Here is a 22,318-nt window from a genome sequence, read left to right as displayed (position 1 = left end):
TAGACCCATAGTTCCTTTTGGGGATATACATATAATCACTTTCTGAGTCCGTCCGTCTGTCCATGTATTTTTGTTCGCAACGTACAGGTCGCATTCTTTGTTCGATTCAGCTGAAAATTGGGGACTACAATTTTTTAGCCATGGGAAGAACGCTATTGCTTTTGGTGAAAATCGGTTCCGATTTGGATATAGCTCCCATATATATTATCGGCCGATTTCACGTATTTTCTGTACCACACACGATTTCGATGAAATTTGGACTGTGTGACTGAATATGGTCTAGAAATAAATGTGCCAAATTATATCGAAATCGGTTCAGATTTGGATATAGCTCCCATATATATTTTCGGCCGATTTGACGTATTTGCTGCACCAAACACGCTATAAAAGTCCGATTTTGATGAAATTTGGACTGTCTAGACGGTCTAGAAATAAGTGTGGCAAATTATATCGAAATCGGTTCAGATTTGGATATAGCTCCCATATTTATTTTCGGCCGATTTCACTTATTTTCTGTACCAAACACGCTATATATGACCGATTTCGATGAAATTTGGAATGTGTGACTGAATTCGGTCTAGAAATAAATGTGTCAAATTATATCGAAATCGGTTAAGATTTGGACATAGCTCCCATATATATTTTACAGTGGTGTAGGGTATCATATAGTCGGCCCCGTCCGACTTTGATCCTTTCCTTACTGGTTTTTTGCTGTGGTGATGCTACTCATTAGTAAAACATTTTAGTATATTTTCAGATTTTTTACTAACGATTCCCGAGATATCGAGCCATGAAAAAATCGAATTCTGTAAAAACTATATGCAAAGAAATACTCATTACTTCAATTTAAAAAAATCTTTTCTGTATGTTTTGTTGTTTTATCAGCTATTTTAATAAAAATAGAAAAAAATTAGCACAGTTGGCTTGGATGCAATTTTCCCAACAAATTCATAATTAAATTTTTAAACATTTGTTTTGTTGTTTTATTTAGAAATTTATCTTAAACTTCTTAAAAACTGTGTCTTTTTGCGATTTTGAAAATTGATTAGCAATATCTCGGGAATCGTTAGTCAAAAAAAAAAAAAAAATCTGAAAATATACTGAAATGTTTTGCTAATGAGCAGCATCACCACAGCAAAACATAAAGGAAAACAAAACCCTCATTTTGAAAACGTGTCCGATTTCACTCAGAAAACCCCATATATATTCTTGATCAGCATAAAGTTTTAAGGCGATATAACCATGTCCGCCTGTATGTTGAAATCAACATACAGCTCGCCATTTTTAAAATAGAGCTTTGTAATTCGTTACAGAAGGTTCTATTACTCCTAGGATGTTTGTATTGAAAATGGACTATACCGATCCACGTTATGATATAGCCCCCCATAGAAGGGAACCTCCCGATTTTCGGTATTTTGAATAGGCTCCTTATAATACAGAAATTGATGACATTTGGTATTTATTTTTCGTTGTGGAATAAAACACCACCTGAAATTGGTCCATGTCTTCATATATATCCCATAGATCTGTACCTTCCTGTGTTCGGTATTTTGAATGTTGTGGCCTCAATATCACACCGAAAAGACTGAAACTAGGTACTTAGTCTTCATTGGGGGTACAAAACTTTCAACTTGAAATTTGTCGGTATAGGTCTACGTCTTCATATAGCCGCCAATAAAACATTCCCTCCCGATTTTCGGTATTTTGAAGGTTGAGGCCTCATTATCCCGCCGAAATTACTGAAATTTGGTATTTGGGCTTCGGTATAAAACTTTTCACCTGAAATCTCTCGCTATACACCCATGGCTTCATATATATCCCATAGAACTGTACCTACCGATGTTCGGTATTTTGAATATTGTGGCATCAATATCCCCCCGAAATGGCTGAAATTAGTTATTTCGTCTTCGTTGGGGGTATACAACTTTTCACCTGAAATCTCTCGCTATAGGCCCACGTCTTCATATATACCCCATATAACGGTAGAACTCTCGGTGTTCGGTATTTTGAAGCTTTTAGCCTCATTATCACACTGAAAAGGCTGAAATTAGGTACTTTGTCTTCGTTGGGGGTACACAACTTTTCACTTGAAATTTGTCGGTGGGTAACGTATGGGATGTAAGATACCAAGCAACGGTCCTGACAGGCTTCAACAAGCCAAAGCCCTGGATTTATCCCTCTTTCTTCTCAAGTGGGCACTGAGCTCCACATGGTGTCATCTGGGGAATTGCCTTTAACACCCGTTAAAAGTAGCTTGCATGTGCCGCGCGTTCACCCATAAGAACGATAAAAATGTTGGGTTTAGACGTCGGGTTAGTAACCCTTCCCTAGAAAAAAGCATCCTACTATAAAAAAAGGATTAGAAAAACAATCCCCTCTAAAGTTGACGACACCCAAACGTGTTAAGGACCATGATCTGCGAATCTGCACCTGGAATGTTCGCACTCTTTATAGAGAAGGTGCAGTCTTCGCATTGGCAGACGTTCTTGAAAAGTACAAGGCCGATATTACTGCCATACAGGAAATACGATGGATTGGGAAAGACGTCACAACAACACCTAAAGGTGACGCACTGTGTTATAGCTGCCATGACGTAAACCATGAGTTTGGTCGCGGATTCGTAGTTAGTCGGAGACTAAAACATCCGGTATCCAACTTCACCCCAGTGAATGAAAGTCTTGCTGCAATTCGAATAAAAGCTGAAATCTTCAACATCAGCTTTATTTGCGCTCATGCTCCCACTGAAGAAAAGGACGAACAGACCAAAGATATGTTTTACGAGCGCTTAGAAGAAACATATGACCGTTGCCCTGCCCATGACATTAAAATCATTCTAGGCGATTTTAATGCCAAAATTGGAAAGGAGACTATCTTTGGCCCAACAGTCGGGAAATTCAGTCTCCACAGTGAAACATCTGACAATGGTATGAGGCTGATAGACTTTGCAGCTGCAAAAAACATGGTAGTTAGCAGTACCAGATTTAATCATCTCGATATTCATAACGGCATCTGGCTGTCTCCAGATCAAAGAACAAGTAATCAAATAGATCATGTTGTGATAGGTGGAAGACATTCATCGAGGGTGTTGGATGTGCAAAATCCATACTTGGATTCCAGAGATCTCCACAAAGGAATTCATGGTATGACCAGGAGTGTCGTGCTGCTACCGAAGAGAAAAATGCGGCATATAGAGCTACTATACAATCAGTAGCAACGCGGGTGAAAAGGAGAGAAGAGAAACGTCTTTTCCGCAAGAAAAAGAGAGAAATGGAAAATCGGGAGTGTGAAAAAAATCGAGATGTACAGGAGCCAGAATGAAGTCCGAAAATTCTACCAAAGAGTGAAACACCAAACAGATGGCTTTGGTACAGGCACATCCTCCTGTAGAGACCAGCAAGGTAATCTGGTAACAGATACAGATAGCGTGTTCAGGAAATGGAAGGAACATTTCTCCAATCTACTGGTATCCAATAGTAGCGAAGACGATGATACCACAGATCCAATCTCAGAAGATGGTATAGAATGTATACCGCCCGGCCAAGATGAGGTAAAAACAGCAATCAACCGGCTGAAGAATAATAATGAGCATCCCGTGTCCCGTTCACAAGAAAGGTGATAAGACTGTATGCTCCAACTATAGGGGCATAAGTCTTCTCCCTATTGCCTATAAGATAGTGTCAGGGATATTGTGCGAACGACTAAAGCCTATGTTCAATGAAATAATTGGACCATACCAATGTGGCTTTAGACCTGGCAAGTCCACCATTGACCAGATATTTACCCTGCGGCAAATCCTGGAGAACATCCAAGAGATGCAGATCGACACATATCACCTTTTTGTAGGTTATAAAGCAGAATTCGACAGTCCCCTCCGATCAAAGGTATTCCGTGCAATGTCTGAATTTGGTATCCCCGCAAAGCTCATCCGGCTTTGTAAGATGACTTTAACTGATACTAGGTCCATAGTTAAAATTGGAAAGAACCTCTCCGAACAGTTCAGTACCAAAAGAGGTTTCAGAAAAGGAGACAGCCTTTCGTGTGACCTATTCAAAATTTTGCTGGAAAAGGTAATACGAGATGCAAATGTCAAAAGAACTGGCACAATTTACACTAATAGTCACATGTTACTTGCTTATGCTGATGATAGAGACATCATGGGACGATTAGTAAAGGAAGTAACTGATACCTTTAGGAAGGTCGAAGAATAATATGCGAAAGTGGGTCTGGCGGTAAACGGCGAAAAGACCAAATTGATGGTGTCGACGCGCAAAGCGTCCATAGAGCTCGGACCAACTGTGGAAGTTGGTACCTATAATTTTGAGGTAGTTAAAGGCTTCGTATACCTCGGCACTGCCATAAACACAAAAAACAACATCAGTTGTGAAATAAGAAGAAGATTTTTATTGGCCAACAGATGCTACTATGTTTTAAGTAAGCAATTTAAAAACAAAACCACATCTCGTCAAACGAAAATAACCCTATACATAATGCTGATAGTACCCGTGCTAATGTATGGCTCCGAAGCATGGGTATTTGCGCAAGCAGATAAGGCAGTGCTTGGTGTGTTTGAGAGGAAAATTCTTCGAAAGATCTACGGGCCAATTTGCGTTGACGGTGAATATCGACGTCGTATGAACCACGAGCTATATCAGCTATATAAAGACATGAATATAGTTAAACGTATCGAGATGCAACGATTGCGTTGGCTAGGCCATATCATAAGAATGAGCGATGATGAACCCGCTAAAAAGGCATATGAATATATGCCACATGACGGTGCACGCAGAATCGGCAGGCCTAAGCTTCGATGGAGCATACAAGTGGATGAAGAAATGAAAAGGTGCGGTTTTCCAAAAAGCGAAGCGAAAAACAGAGAGGATTGGAGATCTTTTCTTAGTTCGGTCTATGGAACAAATGTTCTGTAATGGGCCAGCTAAGTAAAGTACCGTCTTTAATCAACGATTGTCTCTAGAACACTGAAGAAAAAAGATTAATACCATTTTTTTCTTCACAAAACTTCTGCGACTCCTATTACACCATACACACAGCTCTTTATTATAAACCGGCATTCCGCGGCTGCGAGAGCCCTGTTGTTACTCTCTTTGACAAACATCCTCGCTCCACCCATGAAAAATATGTTCTAACATAAAAAATATGTTGGTACCCAAACATATAAAATTGAGATATGTTACAAAATATTGCAAACATATATTTGTTTGGACCCAAACAAATTATGTTTGGATCCAAAAAAAAATTATGTTTGGATCCAAACATATATTTGTTTGCAATCCGTCCTAAGCAAATATTTGTTTGGATCCAAACATATTTGTAACATATATTTTTCTACGTGTATACCAAATTATAAAACTCTATTTTGAATATTTCGAAATCATTCTGCTCACTTTTCATCATCACTTAACCTACTCTTCCACAACTACGTTTCACTTAAAGCTCCTGTCTATCGCTGTTACGAAATAACAAATGACACAAAAATTCAAATTCTCTTTCATTAAGAATAGCAGGTGTTTTAAGTGATGCGAGAGAATAAAACAAGAACAACAACATATAAATTTCTAATTATCCTAATACCTTATCATAATAGCATCTCAGCATCTCGAGTAATAACTCAAAGCTTTTTGTGCTGCTCCACAGCTCGATTACAAAAGCCACACAGTAAACCTATAGAAATGGCTAAATTCAATTAACAAACTGTTGCCAAAATTGTCCTTATTATATTTCTCTTACATCCTGTGACCAAATATATTGGTTACACTTACACACCAACACACATACATACTTCTAAGCATAACCATAAAATGACAAACAAACATTTAAATTTGGGTATCAAGATTTTGGGTGCCATAGACAGTGTTGCCGTTGAGAGGAAAATATTTATTTGTTTTGTAAAAATTGTGGTCGGTTGTGAGTTCATATCTGTTAACAGATCACAGATCGGCTGTATCTGTAGGGAATATAGGTAGTATGTGGAAAATATTTGGTCTTTAGTCCCTATAAATTACATTAGGACACTGGATAAAGAATATCATTGGTCGATCGTCGGTTAAAATGTTCTGCCTTTTTTGACCCATATTGGCAACATTGCTCCCGAAAATAAAATTGCCTGTCCTTAGCAGGATATCATGTGTATTGTTACAGCTTTTAATCGTTATCTTTTTAGTTTGCTGATACTGCCTTTTATTATTCTTGTTGTTCATTTGTATTTTTTTATGGGATATTAAGTATGTTTGTCGGCTATGTAGTCTTCTTTATACATATGATTGAGGGTGTGCGAATGTGTGTGTGTTTGTTTTGGGTATGCTATTGTTCGCTTGATTTTGATTGCAGTCTCGCCTCCCTTTGCTTAATTGGCATACATATTAGCAAGTGGACCAACAGACCGACCAAGTGAAACAATTTCCATTTACCATAAACTCTGATGTGATGGTCATGGTGGTTTTAGAATTAAAAAGTTTTTATATTTTCTCTTTGTCCTTTGTTTTCGTGGCCAACTAACTCTCACACACATACACACCCTTACTTCTTTTGTTCAGACACAGCCACACACAAATTGAATATATATTTTGATTGTGTTTCCAAAAACAATGAATAAATGTAGAAAATATGCTGCTGGTATCTGAGAATGTGTGTGTGTCTGTGGGACTTGGTATAATTTCATTTACCTTGGCTTATTTTATTTTCCATCATCATTCTCATCAGAGAAATAAAAGAGTTAGACTACAATCTGTGTTGTATTTTGGGTTCATTCCTCCCTCGAAAGTGTAACTGCGCCACTCACTGCTGCTGGTATTCCCATAAAAGTGATTGTGTCGCACAGTGTGATGGTGTTCGTTATGTGTTAATGTATATGTATGTGACACAGTTTTCGTTTTACAAAGTAAGACGATGTATAATAATGTGTGTAGATTTTACATATTTTTTACACAGGCAGGGTTTAACGAATTATGTAACTTATTACCAGAGATGGTCCAGATGAAGATTATTTAGGTTTCCGACAGTCAGATAATTGTGAACGTCGGAAGCACATATATGTGTGAAAATAGAAGCACCTCTGAAGGGGTATTCTATAGAGAGAAAGCGCCTGATAAGGTCTTCAGTAGATATACGCCCCTCCAAAGGGCATTTCCTGCATATAGAAAGCCGCCATATATAGAAGTCCAAAAGAATTAAAAGAATCTTCAATAGATAAAAGCCGGTATTCTATAGATAAGAACTTAACTAAAAAGGTCTTCTACAAATGGAATACCCTTTAAATGGTCATTCTATAGAAAGGAGGAAGTACCTGGAAGTACCTGCGGAGGAAGTACCTGGAAGAATGGATCGACATACTGCTTTTTGGAAATAGATCTGTTGATCAGTTCGAGAGTTATCATTTTCTCCAGCCACTACATACGGTGCCACAGTGGTTTTTAGCCTTCCGGGCTGTTTTCCCAAGAAGTATGGACTTGCTCCCGACAAACTCTTACCGTCGTAATTGAGGCAGCGAATGCAAGTCGCTTCAACAACAAGTAAAAAAGTGTCAGTCGGCTTTGCCTACATATATATACCCTCAGCCAATGTGAAGTGAAACTTTCACCTACATACAGATCGAATGTATTTAAGGCCTCTTCTGAATTTTGTGGCCCTTTTTGGACATTTGAACTTGCCGACAAAAATGAGGATTAGGAATTAACTGCACTAAGACACAAATGCTGAACTTTTGTGGGGGAGGTACCTTTTGGGAGGACCGATATGGGCCATTTTAGAAGTTAAACTAAATTTTGACAAAATATTAGGAGATCCAAAGTTTGGGAGAAGTACCGGAAGTTGTGGACCGGTATTGCCCCATGAAACTAAGTTTGGTATAATATGACGAAGACCAAAAGTTGGACCAAATCGGTTGAACAGTTCGAGAGTTATCGTGCTCTCCTACCGCCACAGGGGGGTTTTATACCTTTCGGGCTCTTTTCCCAAGAAGTATGGGCTTGCACCTGAAAAAACGTTTACAGTCTAATGGAGGTAGCTAATGCAAATAGATTCAACACAAATCAAAGTGACTCGAGAGCAGGTCTTAAAGTGAACTTATCCGAAATTTTGTGTGAGAGGTACCAGAAGGAGGAGACAAATAAGGTAAATATTCGAACCTAATCTATATCTGGTAAATATATTAGGATGTGTAAAGTGTAGATCAAACCGGCCACTCCCTTCAAAAGTTATCGTGAGCACAATTTTCCGAACATTTTTAAACTTTTGTGAGGGAGGTATCTGAAGGAGTGGACCGATATGGCTTATTTTCGAACTTAAACTATGTTTGAACAAAATCTGCGGATCCGTTCGAGAGTTATCTTGCGCTCCAACCACTACACACGGTTTCATAGAGCTTTTTGCAACTTTCAGGCTAATTTCTCAGGAAGTATGGACTTGCCCTGGTAAAGCTTGTACCATCGTATAGGGGGCAGTGAACACAATTCGCTACAACAAAAATCTAAGCAATTTGAGAGGTGGTCCTAAACAGAACTTTTCCCAAATTTTATGTGGGAGGACCGATTGAGTCCATATTGGAACCTCATGTTAGTCTGGTAGAAATTTCACGATGTGCAAAGTATGGACCAAGTCTGTTACTCCCTTCAAACGTTGTCATGCTCACAAATTTTCCGAACATTTTCGAACTTTTGTGGGGGAGGTATCGGAAGGAGTGGACCGATATAACCCATCTTCGAACTTAAACTAAGTTTAAACAAAGTATTACGAAAGCCAAATTTTGGACCAAATCGGTTTATACCTTCGAGAGTTATCGTGCGCACCAACCAGCCAGACAGACAGACGGACGGACATGGCTAAATCAACTCCAAGTTGTCTGAAACATTTCGTCCAAACATACTTGGGGTCTTAAACCATTATTGCGATGAGGCACATTTTGTCCGTACTCTGTAAAGGGGTTTCCTATAAATATGAGGTCCTCTAAATGGGTATTCTACATATACAGGGCCCTCTTCTAGAGAAACGTCCTGAAAGACCTTCTACAGATAGAATATAATCTAAAGGAGTTTTCTTTAAACTGAAACCCCTCTAAAGGGGTCCTCTGTAGGTAGAAGATGGTATAAACGGGTTTACAGGATCTTCTATTGATAGATACCCCTTCAAAGGACTTCTATGAATAGACGCTACTCTAAAGGGTTCTTCAATAGATAGGAGGCCTTCTAAAAGATTGTTTTATAAATCGAAGCTCCTCTAAAGGAGTAGGTCATACTATATACATAGAAGGCCCTCTAAAAAGTTATTCTAGAGATAGAAACTCTTCTAAAACGATCTTCCATTGACAGATACATTTTGAAAGGTATTTAATATATAGCATCTTCTCTATAGCCTCTCGCAGAGGGTATTAGATGGATAATGAACGCTTTTCAAGAAATTTGTCCAAAAATTCTAAAATAGTATATTCTTGCAGCTTCTGGAACAGAGGAATAATTTGAGTCCGTTTGGGAATATATTGCGCCTAAAAGTATGCTAATAAATATACCAAATCTACAGCACACTTTGTATTTTGAACACAGGGCCTGTTTATGTATGTACATATGTATGTCGATAAGAAAATGAATACGCAAGAAAAACTACGAAATTTGAATGCGCTTTTCAAATTTGTTTTTTGTTTTGAAGCAAATGCAAAGGAAATAATATTTCCAAAACTAAGGTTTGGGTGTGCTTCATGCGCACATATTTTCGTTTCGAAATACATACATAAACTGGGGTTTGAGATGAAAAATATTTGCCTTATAAAATTTTTCATTTGACATTTATTTCCTTTATAAAACTTTTCATTTCAAATTTTCATAGAACAAGAATTGAGCCCCGGGTCTCAATGGTCTTTTATAGGAGACAAAAAATGTTTTAGGGTCTTCCCTTGTGGACAGAAAACTTTTTATAATCTTTCCTAGTGGACAGAAGACTTTTTAAGGTCTTTTATAGTAGATAGAAGACCTTTTTAGGTCTTATATAGGAGACAGAAGACTTTTTAAGGTCTTCTCTAGAAGACATAAAACCTTTTAAGGTATTTTATAGCACACATACGACTCTTTAAGGTCTTTTTATACTAGACTGAAAACCTGTTGAGGTCTTCTATAGGAGACGGAAGGCTTATAAGATTTCCTCTAGTAGACAGAAAACCTTTTAAGGTCTTCTTTAGGAGACATAAGACCTTTCAAGGTCTTCGCTAGTAGACAGAAGACCTTTTAAAATCTTCCCTAGTAGACAGAAGATCTCTTAAGGTCTTCCGTAGTAGACAGAAGACCTTTTAAGGTCTTTCCTAATAGACGTAAACCTTTTAAGGTCTTCCCTAGTAGACAGAAGGCCTTTTAAAGTCTTCCCTAGTAGACAAAAGACCTTTTAAGGTCTTCCCTAGTAGTCAGAAGACCTTTTTAAGGTCTTCCCTAGTAGACAGAAGACCTTCTAGGGTCTTTCCTAGTAGACAGAAGACATTTTAAAGTCTTCCCTTGTAGACAGAAGACCTTTTAAGGCGTTCTCTAGTAGACAGAAGATTCTTTAATGTCCTCCCTAGAAGACAGAAGACCTTTTAGGGTCTTCCCTAGTGAACAGAAGACCTTTTAAGGTCTTCCCTAGTAGAAAGAAGATATTTTAAGGTCATGCCTTGTAGACATAAGGCCTTTTAAGGCGTTCCCTAGTAGACAGAAGACTTGTTAAGGTCTTCCCTAGTAAGCAGAAGACCTTTTAAGGTCTTCCCTAGTAGACAGAAGTCGTTTAAAGGTCCTCCCTAGTAGACAGAAGACCTTTTAAGGTCTTCCCTAGTAGACAGAAGTCGTTTTAAGGTCTTCCCTAATAGACAGAAGTCGTTTTAAGGTCCCCTCTAGTAGACAGAAGACCTTTTAACGTCTTCCCTAGTAGACAGAAGAACTTTTAAAGTCTTCCCTAGTAGACAGAATACCTTTTAGGGTCTTCCCTAGAAGACAGAAGACCTTTTAAAGTCATCCCTAGTAGACAGAAGACCTTTTAAGGTCTTCCCTAATAGACAGAAGGCGTTTCAACGTCTTCCCTAGTAGACAGAAGACCTTTTAAGGTTTTCCCTAGTAGACAGAAGACTTTTTAAGGTCTTCCCTAGTAGACTTAAACCTTTTAATGTCTTCCCTAGTAGACAGAAGACCTTTAAGGTCTTCCCTAGCAGACATAAGACCTTTTAAGGTCTTCCCTAATAGACAGAAGGTCTTTTAACGTCTTTCCTATTTGACAGAAGACCTTTTAATGTATTCCCTAGTAAACAGAAGAACTTTTAAGGTCTTCCCTAGTAGACAGAAGGCTTTTTAAGGTCTTTCCTAGTAGACAGAAGACCTTTAAGGTCTTCCCTAGCAGACATAAGACCTTCTAAGGTCTTCCCTAATAGACCAAAGTCTTTTAAGGTTTTCCCTAATTGACAGAAGTCCTTTTAACGTCTTCCCTAGTAGACGGAAGACCTTTTAAGGTCTTCCCTAGTAGACAGAAGACTTTTTAAGGTCTTCCCTAGTAGACAGAAGACCTTTTAAGGTCTTCCCTAGTAGACAGAAGACCTTTTATTGTCTTCCCTAGTAGACAGAAGTCCTTTTAAGGTCTTCCCTAGTAGACAGAAGACCTTTTAAGGTCTTCCCTAGTAGACAGAAGGACTTTTAAGGTCTTCCCTAGCAGACAGAAGGACTTTTAAGGTCTTCCCTAGTAGACAGAAGACCTTTTAACGTCTTCCCTAGTATACAGAAGACCTTTTAAGGTCTTCCCTAGTAGACATAAGACCTTTTAAGGTCTACTCTAGTAGACAGAAGACCTTTAAGGTCTTCCCTAGCAGACATAGGACCTTTTAAGGTCTTCCCTAATGGACAGAAGGCATTTTAACGTCTTCCCTAGTAGACAAAATACTATTTAAGGTCTTCCCTAGTAGACTGAAAACCCTTTACGGTCTTCCCTAGTAGACATAAACCTTTTAAGATCTTCCCTAGTAGACAGAAGACCTTTAAGGTCTTCCCTAGCAGACATAAGACCTTTTAAGGTCTTCCCTAATAGACAGAAGGTCTTTTAACGTCTTTCCTATTTGACAGAAGACCTTTTAAGGTATTCCCTAGTAAACAGAAGAACTTTTAAGGTCTTCCTTAGTAGACAGAATACCTTTTAGGGTCTCCCTAGTAGACAGAAGACCTTTTAAGGTCTTCCCTAGTAGACAGAAGACCTTTTATGGTCTTCCCTAGTAGACAGAAGTCCTTTTAAGGTCTTCCCTAGTACACAGAAGACCTTTAAGGTCTTCCCTAGTAGACAGAAGGACTTTTAAGGTCTTCCCTAGTAGACAGAAGAACTTTTAAGGTCTTCCCTAATAGACAGAAGGCCTTTTAACGTCTTCCCTAGTAGCCAGAAGACCTTTTAAGGTCTTCCCTGGTAGACAGAAGACATTTTAAGGTCTTCCCTAGTAGACATAAGACCTTTTAAGGACTTCTCTAGTAGACAGAAAGCATTTTAACGTTTTCCCTAGTAGACAAAACACTATTTAAGGTCTGAAAACCCTTTACGGTCTTCCCTAGTAGACATAAACCTTTTAAGGTCTTCCCTAGTAGACAGAAGACATTTAAGGTCTTCCCTAGCAGACATAAGACCTTTTAAGGTCTTACCTAATAGACAGAAGGTCTTTTAACATCTTTCCTATTTGACAGAAGACCTTTTAAGGTATTCCCTAGTAAACAGAAGAACTTTTAAGGTCTTCCTTAGTAGACAGAATACCTTTTAGGGTCTTCCCTAGTAGACAGAAGACCTTATAAGGTCTTCCCTAGTAGACAGAAGACCTTTTAAGGTTTTCCCTAGTAGACAGAAGTCGATTTAAGGTCCTCCTTAGTAGACAGAAGACCTTTTAAAGTTTTCCCTAATAGACAAAAGTCGTTTTATGGTCTTCCCTAGTAGACAGAGGACCTTTTAAGGTCTTCTCTGGTAGACATAAGACCTTTTAAGATCTTCTCTGGTAGACAGAAAACCTTTTGAGGTATTTTATAAGACACGGAAGACTTTTTAAAGGTTTTTATTGTAGAAGGAATAACTTTTAAAGTCTTCTATGGTAGACAGACCTTTTGAGGTATTCTTGATTCTACTAGGGAAGACCTTAAAAGGTGTTCTGTCTACTAGGGAAGACCTTAAAAGATCTTCTGTCTACTAGGGAACGCCTTAAAAGGCCTTATGTCTACAAGGCATGACATTAAAATGTCTTCTGTCTACTAGGGAAGACCTTAAAATGTCTTCTGTCTACTAGGGAAGACATTAAAAAAATCTTCTGTGTACTAAATGGGATCTTAAAAAGTTTGATAGAAGACTTTTTAAGATCCCATTTAGTACACAGAAGATTTTTTAATGTCTTCCCTAGTAGACAGAAGACATTTTAATGTCATGCCTTGTAGACATAAGGCCTTTTAAGGCGTTCCCTAGTAGACAGAAGACCTTTTAAGGTCTTCCCTAGTAGACAGAACACCTTTTAAGGTCTTCCCTAGTAGACAGAAGACCTTTTATGGTCTTCCCAAATAGACAGAAGACCTTTTAACGTCTTCCCAAGTATACAGAAGACTTTTTGAGGTCTCATATTGTACACAGAAGGCATTATAAAATCTTCTCTAGTGGACATAAGATCTTTTAAGGGCTTCTGAATAAGGCAGAATACCTTTTTAGGTGTCTTTAAGAGACCGAAACCCTTTTGAGGTCGTCCATAAGTGTCGGGAGGCCGTTTAAGATCTTCTACAGTAGACAGAAGTCCTTTTAAGGTTTTCCCTTGTTGACGTAAGACCTTTTGAGGTCTATTATAATAGACATAAGACCTTTTAAAGTTTTCTTTAGTAGACCGAAAGCCTTTTAAGGTCTTCTATAGAAGACATTTTAGGATCTTCTCTAGGAAACATAAGACCTGTTAAGGTCTTTTGTAGTAGACAGTCGACCTTTTTAAGTCTTCTCCAATAGACAGAAGACCTTTTAAGGTCTTCCCTAGTAGACAAAAAACCTTTTGAAGAATTTTTTAGGACACGGAAGTCTTTTTAAGGTTTTTTATAGTAGAAGAGATAACTTATAAGGTCTTCTATCGAAGACAGACCTTTTGGGGTATTCTCTAGTAGATTGAAGACTTTTTTACTTCCCCTTTAGTACACAGAAGACCTTTGAAGGTCTTCTTTAGTGGGCAGAAGGCCTCTAAGACAGAAATCCTTTTGAAGGTCTTTTCTAGGAGACGGATGGTTTTTTATGGTCTTCTATAGTACACAGAAGATATTTAAGGTCCTTCCTGGTAAACAGAATATCTTTTAAGGTCTTCACACCATTTGTTTTTTTCTCATTGTTTTGAGGCGGTTTTGTTCTGTGAATACTGTATCCTGGTGGAAGTTGATAAACTGCCTTTCTCTTTTAAAGAGGGAAAGACCCATTAAGAACAAGGTAAGAACTCTACCATAAAGTGCAGTCCAGATTTAAAGTTGCTACCAAAACCTAGGTGTTATTTGCACTTTAAAAATTCTTGGAATCAAACCCAGGCATTAGGCTTCCGAGGCGGGTATGCAAACCATTGCACTACAGTGATACCCAGAGGAAAACTTGCTTTTATATTTCGTATTGACACAATTCATGGTATTTCCGGCGATTAAGTGAATGGCGGTGGAAAGATAGGGGACAGACTTATAGTGGCAAAAAGGCTTTAATGACGTTATCTTTGATCAACGCTTTCTTGTCCAGCAAAATTTGAAGGAAGGGGTTTCATGGGATGACGTGATTTCATGGCATGTTTTGCATTGGTTCAAACGAAGTCGTGAAAGATCCGATCTTTTCATCAGTATTTGAACCTATTCCATCGATCCAATAGAGATGAATTTTGTGTTTTCATTTATACACATTTTTCTAAATATGTAGGATTAATTATTTACAATAGGCTTGAAGTTGTCCGAGACTCGAAATCACAACCAATGCTGTAAAAACTCTCGTCGTAATTATAATGTCATTGCAAAGGGTTGGTGAAATGTCATGGGGTTCACGCTCATATAAAATTCATCGATGAAGATGCTAAAAAGATGACATTCCAGATCACTTTCACCCATGATTGAATGACATCTTTGGCATCGAACATTTTGCTGGGTGTAGATGGTTAATAGTGCCCCATTTATAGAAAGGACACCTTTTCCTGCAGTACAATAATTATAAAAAATCATAAACATAAATGAAAACATTGGCGCCCAATGTGGAACTTCTTTCAAAAATCGCTAATTACACAACTTATAATTACCAAAATCTTACAAAGGCTATTCTACTGCCTGTGTACCAATTCAATGACCAAAGCTAATACCCTTAATTACATAAGTCCCACATAATTCGTTGTATATATGATGACAACGTTTTAGTGGTTTCTTATGTCCCGAACAACAACAACAACTACAATAAACTACAAATTTACATTTACTTGCTGGGCCATACCTTTTCCGCACGGTACCATATAACTGTGCAAACGATGATTGCTTGCAGTGGCATCAACAGCATCCATAAAAAGGAACAATATTTTTGTGTCTGCGTTATGAGTGTACGTGTGTGTGTCGGTTGCGAAGTGTTGGACTAAAACAATAGAAACTTTGTTGAGCTTTCCCAATGGTGTTATACATATACCAACAACGTCACACCAACACTTACCCGCCCATATATTGCTAATATACATTTACATTTACAAGACCATAGAAGTAGAAACAACATCGGCAGAAGCAGCAGGTGGTAAATGTGGCATTCCAAAGCAATTTTAATACCACTCTCTAATCCCCACTGTAAACATCATTAGCCAATATTATATGCATTAAATTTAATGATAAAACTGTGTGTAAGTGTGTGTGTGGGCTACAAACAGCGACAGAAAGGTACACACATACATAGTACGGTCCTACTACCATATACCGCGCTCAAGACAGACACCTTACTGGGTTGGTGGCACGCAAACAAACACAGAAACAAAAGACGAAACTAGGGAATTTGTTTGGAAGCCTTATAAAGCTTTAAACGCAAAGCAAAGCAACTCCATAAGGTATTCTCATTGAGTTTATTTAGAGGGAAAACTAGTTGCGCGCACACATATACACTCACCTTTACTAACACATGCCATGCATTTAACACTAGTCACTAGACTAGCGCCAACCCGTCATTGAGCCATTTAGTCTTTTCACACTTCACACCAGAAACACACACACACAAAAATAAGGGACCAAACTACACAAACAACTATGCGGTGAGCCAGAGGGGAGCCAATGCTGTGGTCCAAATTCGCACACACACTTACTCTTTTTATTTGCAGACATACATATAGCATTTATCGACATACTTATGGTACGTTTACACTTTACTTTTGTTCTAGTCGTCATCCTATGGACTTAATGATGATTCTTATTGTAGAGCAGAAATGATGGTAGTGGTTAGAGAATGTGTAGGCGTGTGTGTGTGTGCTAGAGTTGGTGTCTCGTGATTATTACTTAGTGATTTTCTTGCTAGATGATGCTGGTCCACCACATTGGCAAAGTGTTGTCATTATGACAGAAACACCGAGAAAACCGAACATTACCAACAGCCAACATATTTTGTTGTGACCATTGTTGGCGGCCGGCATCAAAGTCCTTTCCCAACATGCGATTCCATCTCAAGAAATAATTTGAAAGATTTGTGTCTCAGTTTGTTGCTTTTGTTTGCCCAAGAGATTAGTGAGGATCCAGTAAATTTGTATTCCTTTTGTTCAACAACTGTCCAACCAACCAACCATCATCATCCTCATCCATTCACCATACTCTTGGGTCTGATTGTCTGTGTCTTCTTTTTGCCGAATGGAAACCACAAATCTTTTCATAACCACAATTAAACATTTTTTAAATACGTCGTCGGCAAGGAACAGCAACAGCAACAACAACAACGCCAACCAGGACGATTTAGTATCACCCATTTTTCCCCAACATTTCTTTAGAAATCACCAACCGTAGCAGTCCAAGATTGCGGTCTTGGTTGTTGTTTGGGCCGAAAAAAAAACAAATTGTCTCCTGTAAAGATGTAACCACAAGTTCTTGGGAATTTTTTGGGTTGTTTAGCTGTGTGTGTGTGTTTGTGAAGATAAATATTAAACTTAAGTTCAAGTAATGTAATCGGACAGGATATAGTAATATAAATTTAATGCTTGACATATTTAATTTTAAGAATTATTACAAGAAATCTGTAATCTGATGACGTAACTAAACACTGCATCCCACGAACATCGCAGAGGAGATGAGTCCGAATGTTGTATCGGTCATAGTAGGACACAACTTGAAATAATTGTTTTAGACCTCACTTCTTCCGGTACCTGCCCCACAAAAGTTCGAAAATGTTCGGAAAATTGTGCGCACGATAACTCTTGAAGGGAGTGACCGATTTGGCCCATACTTTACACATCCTAATATATAATATATCTACCAGCTATAGATCAGGTTTGAATATGAACTATATTTGTCCACTTCTTCGGGTACCTACCACACAAAGTTTCGGATAAGTTCACTTTAAGACCTGCTCTCGAATAACTGATTTTTATACCCTCAGCCTTTAGGCTAGAAAGGGTATACATATACACTTTGATACGACCAAAAATGTGGCTCATCGAAAGTTCGAAGATGGGCTATATCGGTTCAACCCTTCGGGTACTACTCCCACAAAAGTTCAAAATTTGTCTGTAAAATTGTGTGAACGATAACTCTCCAAGCGAGATAGCGATTTGGACCAAACTTTGCACATCGTATTATTCTATCCAGATATAGATCGGGTTCGAATATGGACTATATTGGTCCACTCCTTCGGGTACATCCCACACAAAATTCGGATAAAGTTAAGTTTAAGAGCTCTCCTCGGTTCGTTTTGAAATTTGTTTCAGTAACCTGTACTTGTGGCTTCCTTTACGACTGTAAAATTTTTTTCGTGTGCCAGTCCATACATCCTGAGATATTGGCCTAAAAGTTCCAAGAATCCCTGAGGGCACCAACCAAAAGGGCAAGTCCACAAGATAATTCACGCAGGGAGTTTCTGATTGGCGCATGCTTTGCACATCATATTATTTCATCCAGTGATGTATCACGTTGGAATATGGACTATAGCGGTCCACTCCTTCGGGTACCTACCACACAAAATTCGGATAAATTAAAGTTTAGGAGCTACTCTCGGATCGTCTTGAGATTTCTTCAGCATGTTATCCTTGCGGCTCCCTTTACGACGGTACAATTTGTTTCTTACGCAAGTCGATACTTCCTGAGATATTGGCCTAAATGTTCCAAGAAAAACCCTAACGGCACCAACCAAAATTGCAAATCCACAAGATAATTCTCGCAGGGAGTTTCTGATTGGTGCACACTTTGCACATCATATTATTTCATCCAGTAATGTATAAGGTTGGAATATGGGCTATTTCGGTCCACTCCTTCGGGTACCTCCCACACAAAATTTGGAAAAAGTGAACTTTAAGAGCTCCTCTCGCATCGTTTTGATTCTTTTTTCAGCAGGTTGTTCTAGAGGCCTAATTTACAATGCTACAATTTTTTCCGGAGTAAGTAAAAAATTCCTGAGATAATTATTGTGTTTGGTTTTGTTGTTGTTTTTTGTCAGTGGCTGAGGGTATATCACCGTCAGCACAGCTGACCGATACTTTCTTACTTGTTGCTGAAACAACTTGCATTCGCTGCCTCAATACTTCTTGAGAAAACAGCCCGAAAGTTGTAAAAATCCCTGTAGTTGCTGGAACTGATCAACCGATTTGGTTCAAAATTTGGCCTTCGTCCGATTTGGTACAAACTTAGTTTCAAAAACTAGGGCAAAACTAGTTCACAACTTCCGGTACTCCCCCCCAATATTCAAAAAATGTTACTAAAATTATATGCACGATATCTCTTGAACGGGGCAACCAACTTGGTCCAAACTTTGGATCTCCTAATATGTTGTCCAAATTTAGTTTATCTTCTAAAATGGTCCATAATGGTACTCTTCTTAGGGTACCTCCCCCACAAAAGTTCAACATTTGTGTCTAAGCGCAGTTTAGGGTCTCTTCGAAGATCATTTGGAAATGTATACAGATGTTGTTCGTTGTGGCCTTGTTTACAGCGATATTTTTTATCCGTGGAAAAGTCCATGCTTCCTGACATACGTTATTCGATGACCAACTGAAACGACTAGTGGCGCGATGTCTATCGAAAAGATATCACTTATATAAATAAGGTTCCTGGACTAGGGCGATATCGATGTCTTGATTCGAGAGGTTTTTCAGTAGTTCAGCAGCAGCACATTTGCAATGATGCCGGTTTATCTGCACAAAGCTAAGCTTTTGCCGCTTCCTACCAAACATAATCGTCCTAATCCAAAGTTCAGCACCCCTCCTCTACTCCTTAGAAGGTCCTCTCCGGACCTGTCCGTGGCGAATTTTATGACCAGTCCGTCGTTTTTCTTAAAGGAACCAAGAATCCTCCAATTTCCCATCGAAAGACCGACGTTCTGCTTCTCAACCAACTTTAATATTCGTCCTAGCTCCATTGAAGGAGAAGGGATCCATACTTAGGTTATCATCCCACATGGTATCATCAGAAAAAGGTACAACCGCCAGATTGCTACCTTCCCAGGGAGAGCCAATCATTAACTGTTTTAACAAGGAAATCTGCCGATTCCTTGTTTTCACAGCTGATTACCTTGACTCCCTTGTAAAGAGCAGACTGGCCTAGCCGCATATTTGCCTGTTCAACCACGTCCGAGATGAGGATGTTCCGAAGACGACCCTCAACTAGCAACCAATGACAGTCACTGATACGCCCATTGGGATCAGTCCTGTCTATTATTGCCAGTCGGATCTCACCCGGGACAATCCGTCGAGCAGCGATGTCATCTTGCTTCGGGTTTGACGAGCAAGGAGTCTGCAGAGCTGTAGGTTTGCGTTGTCCTTACTCACCTTCGCGGACGAACAGGGAATCTCCAGACCACTAGGTCCTGAATTTTACTTACTCGCCTTCACAGACGAGCTTGGATTCTGCAAAACACCAGACGTACAAGGCTTCAGAGAAGAAGCACTTGATGAAGAGGCTTTAACCTTTTCAATGACGATGACGACGGATAGACCGGCTGTGACAACGCAGACTTCTTCGCAGAAGGAGATTGTTCCTCAGACGACCCCATCCTATTCACAACCACTGGTTGTGATTTTGGATCGGTCGACCGCGGTCCGTTATCCTTTGAAGAAGTCAATGCTGACCCATCACTGTTCCGCCCGCTCCGCTCGTGTGTGTCGGATGGTATTTTCTTTTTCATCAGCCTACTCACCTCTATCACCCTTTGTTGGGGTTTAGAAGTTGGGCCAGCTGCAGAATCCGTCGATATCTTTCCAGAGGATTTGGATCCCTTCTTCCTTTTTCACTTTTTCTAAGCCTTCTTTGAGGGCTGCGACATTGCCGAATTGGAAGAAGGAGTGTCCTTATCAGAGCTGAAGTCTCTTCCCTTCGTCACCTCTTCGGAGGTTTTCGATGGGGGTTACTCCCCACTCTTGACGTAGGGATTTCACTGACACGCACTTCCCTCTTTGTTACGTGAGGACATTCTCTCTTTCAAATCTCCTCACGAACTTGAGGTTAGACCGTATCATTTGAAATTCCCTTACGTTGATGGTGTTGGGGTCCTTAATGGCATACCCATTGCAATAGTTAGTTGCCCTTCGGTATGATTTTTTGTCTCTTGCTTCCTTGGCTTTGGCAGAGTTGGAGTTCTGTGGATTCAGCGAATCATCCATTTTATCGATAGGTTCTTCGCTCGCTTCACTCTCCTCCTCTACTGTTTTTTGCCTTAGAAGCAGAGGTTTGTCGGGATTATCCGACACCAAAGCAACACCAGATGGGGGGTCATTAGAGGTAGGTACATGGATCACTGTCGTGTCCATATCTTCTTCCTCCTCAGTCAGCGATAATTTTTCCCAAATTTCATGCGGGATGCTTTCCTCCTTGAGTGTCAAGGGGACGCTTTCCTCAATTAAATTGGGGAGTACTAGGCTCTGTCTATTCAAACTGTCATTTATATGGTCCAGTTCCGGAGTGTCGTCCCCGCCCATATTTTTAGTCCGCTTTGTAGCAGAGTTAGAGCTGCTGGCCGTAACATTAGGGGAATCGTTATCAATGTCCATATTGGTAATTGTCAGGGATAGTGAAGAGGTTGCACTTGTGAGTGTAAAGACTGAGGGTGCCAAGGCATCCACACCTACATCAGTCGAAGGTTCATCTTGAGGTTTTTGAGTTTTTGGTTTTTTTGTTTAAATTTTGAATGTCCATGGGATATTGAGTTGTAGAGGAGCTGAGGTCTACCGCGGCATAGCCTTCTTGCCACGGCAACAGCATGATAATTACTCGTTGAGTCGACCTGGTATCAACGAGGCTCCGTTCAAATACAGTTGGTACCCTAACTGCAAACCTTGAGAACACCGATGGGCACGTGGCCGCTTAACACCCCGGTGTTAGGGGATCGCAGCAATTTTTTATTTGGTAGGAGATCGCTACCAAATATGTGTCACACATTCCAAAGATACACTATGGGTTTTCAGTGCACTGTATTGGTTTGTGAAAGTAGAGATGGATAACCTTTGGTCCATCACAACCCCCAAATCAACAAATCAATATGAGTGGAAGATTGTGGCGTCTAACCCCCGCATCGCGTCAAGATCTTTATCCTCGGCGGGGGAAAGCCGACTGATACTTTTTTACTTGTTCTTTATAAAGCCTTATATAGCGATCACTTTGAGTCCTCAAATCTTTCCCTTATAAATTCACGTAAACCTACCTCTATAAAACGTCGCATCTTACCTTTGAAAATCTACTGATTCCGGCCTCTTTCTCGTGTACCGATCTCGATGATTTTTCTTTAATAAAGGATAACCAAAGAATAATGGAAACAATTATCTTTTATAAGACAACGCGTAACGACCTTTATTGGCCATCGAATCTTTCTAATAAATCCGGGGGTTCGGGTCTTTTTGAATCTCCCAGTCTTTCCTTAATAAATGCAAGTATAACGATCTCTATAAATCTGCAAGTACTGATTTCGATAATTAGGTTGTATATAAGTCCAAGTATATTGACCTCCATGAGTTAAATCTCTCATTTGAAAATCTACACGTACCTCTATGAATCGAATCTTTCCTTTTGAAATGCATGTGCACCTGCTTCTAAAAGTTTTTCACGATTCATCAGGACTTTCCTTTATAAGTCCAAGAGTGTCAGAATAGACAGTTATTTTCTTCATAAGTCCACAAGTATCGACCTTGAAATCTCTCCTTTGAAAA

This window comes from Musca autumnalis, unplaced genomic scaffold, assembly GCF_047663935.1.
Source record: "Musca autumnalis isolate F117 unplaced genomic scaffold, ASM4766393v1 scaffold_5, whole genome shotgun sequence".
In the NCBI taxonomy this organism is placed as follows: Eukaryota; Metazoa; Arthropoda; class Insecta; order Diptera; family Muscidae; genus Musca; species Musca autumnalis.
Note: the sequence above shows the minus strand (reverse complement) of the source record.